The following is a 7,574-nucleotide window of genomic DNA, read 5'->3' as shown; positions in this document are numbered from 1 at the left end:
ACTTAAGATCTGCAGCGACTTTCCTGAGGAATAAGCAGAAATGCCTAAAAAGTCCAGTAGATGATCAACTCAAACACTCTATGGTTGACTGAGGCAAGCCTCTAAAGAGCTCAGAGCATTAAGACAACATAGCAGATTCTAAGTAATGGCCCAGTTTCTGCCCATTAAGAGCAGACAAACACTGGAAGACCTGGAAGAGCAGAGCAAACACTGGAAGCAGACAGCCCAGGGTTCAAGGGCCCCTGCCACTTACTAATGTGAGGACTTGAGCTACATAATCTGTAAAGTGTGATACTCCTGAGCACAGAACTCAAAAGCTTCCCTGGGAAAACTAAACAAAAACTTAACATAGAACCCAGGATGGAGTAAGAGCTCAATAAAAGCAAGCTTCTACTGATGTTATTACTACATGACCTAACAAGATTCCCTTCTAGTTACCATGATTCTCTTACCCAATATATCCTTGTTTCTCCATGACTTATTTCCTATTTTTTTTTCTCAACCCATGCTGTAGCATTCAATTCTACTCAATTGTCCAGAGAGTCAAAGATAAGTTAAGATGCATTTTCAAAATAACCCTAGATTCTTTCTCCAAATACCACAGAAGTCCAGATAATTCCCAAGATTCAGTCCTAGGAATTCTCATGATTCACAGTTCCTTTGGGAAAGTTCACACACTTTTATGGTACAGCGATTCTTGTTGGTCACCTACCATGTTCTTTTTCCTAAGAGAATGCCAATCCCATTCAGCTATCAATCTCTCCTTCGTGCACTTTACAATCAGATTAGCCAACCTTCTTTGGTTTGTTCAGTAAACGGTGATCTCCTGACCCAGAGGCTGATTTACAAATGGGCATGTGACCTCACTGTGGCCATTGGTCTGGAAAAGCTTCTCTACCTGCCTCTTTTGAGAGAGATATTTTGGGCTTGGGATTTAGCTCGGTGGTAAAGCATTTGCCTAGTATGTGCAAAACTTTAGGTTCAGTCCCCAATACTGAAAAAAAATTTTAAAAGAGACATTTCAAATACGTTCTCTCTCCTTTGAGGAGTTTTTGAATGTACCATAAACCTGGAGCTGATAGAGCCATCAACCACAGTCAGAGGAAAAAGTACCACAGAGGCAGGCAAAGCCCAGGCTAGGTCAGAAGAATACGGCTGGGTCCCTGACCACTACTTCAACTCTGGGTCTTTTCATTTTTCTGAGCTAATACATCTCTTCTGTGTTTTGAGTCATTCTGAGTGAATTTCTACAATCACCTACCTCCCAAAGTATTCTGACTGATGCTTATCACTTCAATTATCACCCATAACTGATGAGCTCAAATTTACAGCAAGAACTTACCAAGCACCACACCATATATCAGATACTAACTGATCTACTACCGATATCCAAAAATAAATTGATCTTTCTCAAAAACCTGTTCTCCACCCTATACCCTCTATCTCAGCTGACTAATGCCACCCTCCGCCTTGACACCATGGCCAGAATCCTGGGTGCTTGCTGTCCTTGTCCCCTTCCCCGCTTGCAGTAGACCCTCTCTCTGTCCCCACCAAGCTGAATGGATCACCAGATCCTGTTGCTATACCTTTTAAATTCCCAAGATTTGCAACTTTGCCATCTCTATCACCATTGTCTTGGTTCAAACCCTCATTTCTTCCCCCATATTATAAAAGGGCAGCCCATTTCCCCACCCCAGTTTCTCACTGTCCAACCCAGAGTACTAGCAATAACAAATATTGAGCATTTGTTGAGTATGTGCGGTAAGTTCCATTAAAGCAACTCACATGTATTAATTCATTAGATTCTCACAATAACCCTTTGAGTCACAGTTGTTCCCAGTATACAGAGGCATTTAGGTGACAGGCAGAAATAGAATTTGAACCCTCATAATACAAGTTCTTAACTATCATATTGACCCCTCATCACACATGTGATCACCTGAAACCCTTCAGAAACTCTCCCATTTTGCCTAAAGAGTTCACAATCCAAGCCCTGCCTTACTGACTGACCCCACACCCTCCTCTGTCACAGGCAGTGTGTGTGGTAATTCCTTAAATCACACTCCAGCGTGACTAAAAGACCTGACATGAACAATCAGAGGAGGAAAAGTTTATCTGGCCGCTCAAGGTTTCAGAGGTCTCAGCCCATAACGGCCAACTCCATTGCTCTGGGCCCAAGGTGAGGCAGAACATCATGGCGGAAGAGTGTGATGGAAGAAGGCAGCTCTGAGCATGACGACCAGAAAGCAGAGAGAGAGAGAGGCTTCTTTCACCAAGTACAAAATATATACCCCAAAGGCACACCCCAGTGACCCACCTACTCCGCCACACCCTGTGCGCCTGTGGTTACCACTCAGTTAATCCCTGTCAGGGGGTGAATGCAGGGATTAGGTTAAAACTCTCAGGATCCAATCATTTCACTTCTAAACCTGCCTGCATTGTCTGGCACGTGAAGTTTTAGAGGACATCTCACATCTAAACCTTAACACTTACCTTCATGATTTCGCACAGCTCTTCCCTGTCTCAGAAATTTGTATTTCGTATGATATACATTCACAAGGTGAACTTATCCATGCTGAAAAATTCAGCCAAATTTCATTTCCTTCCCAGCTCTTCCAGGGAGTTAAAGCCAGACCTTACCTGCTCGTCCTCCTTTTACACCGTGTGAATGTTATTGCCTCCCCTGTTACATATTAAGTTCCCTAAACTAAGTTACTCCACTGTGTCCATAGTGAATAACACACAGTAGGTCTAAATCAATACTTATGGACTGGACTGGGGTTGTGGTTCAGTGGTAGTGTGCTCGCCTAGCGTGCATGAGACCCTGGGTTTGATCCTCAGCGCCACATAACAATAAAATAAAGGTATTATGTCCACCTACAACTAAAACAAAATAAAGAAAAAAGTACTTATGGACTGAATGAACATGTTATACCATCCCTACCCAGAGGACAAGTGGCTCACATTAAAAGCAAGTTTCCAAATGACTATTCTTGAGAATTGACATATGAATACTATAAAATATTTTAAAGCCTCTGACATTTAAAAATTGAATTAAATGATTTACAAATTACTAAAAATCTGTTGAAACTATAACCACTGAACCAAATACATCTTGTGATAATCTTTATGACAAGCCATTGGAAAAAAAAGATCAAATATAATAATAAAAGAAATAGTATACTTCTGCCTCCATGCAAAAGTTATTAGAAGTCAAGGTTTTCTCAAGAAGAAAATCAACAAATGCCTTGGCAGTGAGTCGGGAAAGTCAAATTTAGTTAGAATGATATTATCATAGAGAGGAATTGGTCCGGTGGGCCAGTCTTCTAAAACCGTTCTGCTCATCTTGATGTACCCTCTGAAGGGAATACGATTTTTCTCTGACTTTAACCTTGATTACCACTGGGAAAAGCCTTAAATGGGATGCTTTTCTGATGATAGATAAAACATGTGTGCGGATGCGTCACACAACATGAGCATGATTCCCCAAGGACTTAAGTGTTTAGTCATTCTGTGGCCAACAGAATATCGTGCCCTATTTTTATGGAGCTATGTTTATAAATACGGCTGATTGTGGAGTACTTGCTGAGACTGAATTTTTACTGCCTTTTAATCAATTAGCCATATAACACAAAACCATGACAATACATAAAGAATTTTTTAAGGAAAAAAAAAAAGAATATATGAGAGAGAGAGGGAGAGAAAAGTTAGCAATATTGACCAGTATGCTAAATGTAAATAGTTCCAAACTATTGATACTGGGGGAAAGTTGGTAGAAATGTCTAAAAAAGATTGTGTAAAGATCTGAAGGTGAAGGGAAAGTAATTTGGGAAAGTAACCAAATCATACAATGCCAGAATTGGAAGACCCCTCATAGATCATAAGACTTTGATAACTAAATATATTCCCACAATCCAGTAAAAACAATGACAAGGGACAATGATATTCCAGCTATCAGAAGTGCTTCAGCACTAATCAGATAAATAAATGCTGTGATTTTAATTCTTTACAGAACCACTGTCTTTGGTCTTTTTTCTTTCTTTTTCTTTCCTGTTATATTGGGATATACTATACTCCCTTGACTTTTTATTACATGTTTATTGTGATCACACTATATATCAGGTATGTTACAGGGAGACCTAGTGTCAGATTAATACAATCTTCCCAACTTTAATCTTGTGCTCTTTTATAAATCAGTGCAACATGCTGAAAGATTTCTCCATCAATTACTACAAAGCAAGACTGTTTCTCTTAGTGTGATAATTAAAGCAGAAACTGAAAATAAATATTTAGAATCATAAAATTAAATTAAAAATACAGAATTAAAAGTATTAATAAGTAGCAATCTTCCATCTTCCATGTGAATGTTCATTTTTTTCTTTTTTTTAAATTTATTTTATTGTAAACAAATGGGATACATGTTGTTTCTCTGTACATGGAGTAAAGGCATACCATTTGTGTAATCATACATTTACATAGGGTAATGTTGTTTGATTCATTCTGTTATTTTTTTGTTTTTTGTTTTCTTTTAAATTTGTGACATGCATTTTTTTTTTTTTTTTTTTTTTTTTTTAGTTGCAGGACATAATAGTTTATTTATTTTTATGTGGTGCTGAGGATTAAATCCAGTGCCTCACACGTGCAAGGCAAGCGCTCTACCACTGAGCTACAACCCCAGCCCTTGTCTGCTTCTTAATAACAACCCATAAGCATTTATTTTTATACTTTCACTCCCAAAATATTTGTGTGGCACTTGATTTCCAAGACATTCAGCTCATAGGACTCAATGAACAGAAGAAATCTGGAAAGTGGGATGGCAATTCAGCTTCTTGTTTGTTTAAAATATGTACTGTTTAAAAAGTCATTGGAATTTAAAAGAAAACATAGCACTCATCAAAATGATTTTATGTAATTTAGAACTGTTTGAAAGAATCAGTACTTTTTAGGAGGCTTAAGAAAAAAGGAAAACAAGACACAGTTCTGTTGAGATAGAAGTGGAGAAACTTCAAGTGTCTAACTTCTCACTGCATAGTCTGAACTTGGACTATATCTAAATTTGAATATTTAAAAAAAGTAGACCCCACCAGTTAATGAATGCAATAGAAGACAATACAGATCTCAGTTAAAGGAACATAGCTGATATAATTATAAGGGTGTCGGGAAGTTTCCGCCTGCCCCCAGAAACCTCTCCAGCCAGCAAACTGAACCTATCATTCCATGACTATATTCTTTTAGCTCATATTTTTATCTTATAAATAAATCTAGGTAAGACTGGTGATTAAGCAAAGTGTCACTTACATTTGAGCATGAACTAGTTTATCACAATGTTTCAAGGTATTAATAAGGGTCAGAGAGAAATGAAGAATCTGGATGGATATCTACAAGGTAGAAAAATATCAAATAAACAAAGTAAGGGTACCAGTTCACCTTCAGCTAATTTTATCTTTGGCTGAAGCCAAAGTGATTTCTAAATTTTGAGCAAGTTTCTATAGAAAAAGTGCTAGAACTTCTGCAAATAACTATCCAGGTTTGAAGTGCTGTGAATACGCCCGAGTTTGTGTACCCCAAAGCCTAGAAGGCAATAAACTTGGCATTCACCTGCTTTACTTGGTAGACTCTCTAAGTTTGTTTTGCAAAGGTCACTTAATGAGTACTCTGGGTAACTGTTATAAGTTAACATTATCTTCTCCTAGATAATGACAGCATTTTGCATGTGCTAAGTAAAACAGGAATTAACAAAATTCCAATGGCTTACTGAGATGATAAATATGAGCCATTTTAAGGAAGAGATCTCCTGGGGTGTGCGGAAAAACCTGCGGCTGAAGGCAAGTTGGCCCGGATGTGGAACTCTGTACAGGCATAAACAGGAAATGGAGCAGTTTGCGTTAGGGCTGACAGACGGGCTTGGAATGGCTCCTCCAAAGTGGGCACAGTGCTTGACCCCTGGCAAAAGCTGAAGCTCTTGTTTTGTGACATTTTATTTTCACATTTGAATGGTCCATATTTTCAAACTCCTATCCAATTGCTCTGAGACATCTATGAAAAATACCATGCATACCCACAACCTACAAAACTACTCCCTAACCCAAAACAGAGAGCTGCCTGTGATGTTTTCATTGCTTCCATGCTGCCTTCTTGACCCAGCATTTAGCAGAACTATTATCAGTAAAAAGTTGCAAACTCTTAAAAGCTCATATTTCTCGTATATGAATGTCATCATGTACACAAAGTATATGGTCCTAGGCTAACTTTTTCTTTTCTTTTCTTTTTTTCCTGGTACCAGGGGTTGAACCCAGTGGTGCTGAACCACTGAGCCACATCCCCAGCCCTTTTTTATATTTTATTGAGAAACAGGGTCTTACTGAGTTGCTTAGGGCCTCGCTAAGTTGCTGAGTCTAACTTCAAACTTGTGATCCTCCTGCCTCAGCCTCCTGAGTCACTGGGCTTACAAGAATGTACCACCATGCCCAGCTTAGGCTGACTTTCTACGACAATATATTTTGAATCTCATGTGATAATGCAAGAAAGGTCTATAACCCTATAAAAATATAGGAAAACAGAATCTGCTTCTTCCCAAATGTATTGAAATGATCCTATTTACCAGACTACTTGTTGAGTTGAAAGTCTCCCCATGCAATGGAGGTGAACCCAATTTTACTGTGCTCACAAAGAGCCCCACACCAATCTTTCTTAGAAACCATTACATCTCATCAATAAAATTCAGTTCTGTGTCATGGTATATGATATTGTTCAGTATTCATCCTGATCATAACCTAAAACTAAGGTCCTTTCTGCAGGAAATAAGGTCAACAAATCATATTTCCTTAAGCATTTGACTTTAATCATTTATGAGACCACTTATTTTTTTTAAAAAGTTCATTAAAAGTTTGAAGCATGGTAATTTTAAATTGACAGAACAATTATTCTTAAATATATACAATTCAATCCAAATATGATATAAAATTGTGTTTAAATTATTTATATAGAAAATTATTATTTAAATTAATTATTGAGCTTACACTTGTGAGAGTCTTTTTCTGCTCTTATATTTTGAATTTTAGGGCAAACTAATACATGGTATGCTTTTAATATTTACTCATCTGTTTAGGTGTGTTATGATAAGAGAAGTTGGTAATGATTAACATATTGAATACACAGATCATTTTTCTAGATTCTTATTTAACAAGAAATAAGCTAGACACCCTTCGTATTAGCATGGTTATTAATGGCAACCACAAACCGTTAACAATGCAGGCAGTGAATCTGGAATTTGTAAGGAGGTGTCATAAAGAGGTCAAAGGAAGAAGACAGAAAAATGTAGGTTTATCACTCATGTATATTAATCCCTAATAAGACAGGACCAGATATCACAGCGTCTTGGAGGAAGAAAACAAAACCATTACCACGTAAACATCCCCAGTGAGGAGCCAACGAGACTCAGAGGCCCTGTCTGCAGAAGCAGATAGCGGTCACCCATCCATCCATCCATGACACACCCCCCACTGGAGAAGAGGGTCTGCTTTGTGTTTACTGGGTCTGGAGCCAAGGCTGCAATCGACGATCAATAAAATAGG

This window comes from Sciurus carolinensis, chromosome 12 (assembly GCF_902686445.1).
Source record: "Sciurus carolinensis chromosome 12, mSciCar1.2, whole genome shotgun sequence".
Taxonomy (NCBI): Eukaryota; Metazoa; Chordata; class Mammalia; order Rodentia; family Sciuridae; genus Sciurus; species Sciurus carolinensis.
This window is presented reverse-complemented; position numbering follows the sequence as displayed.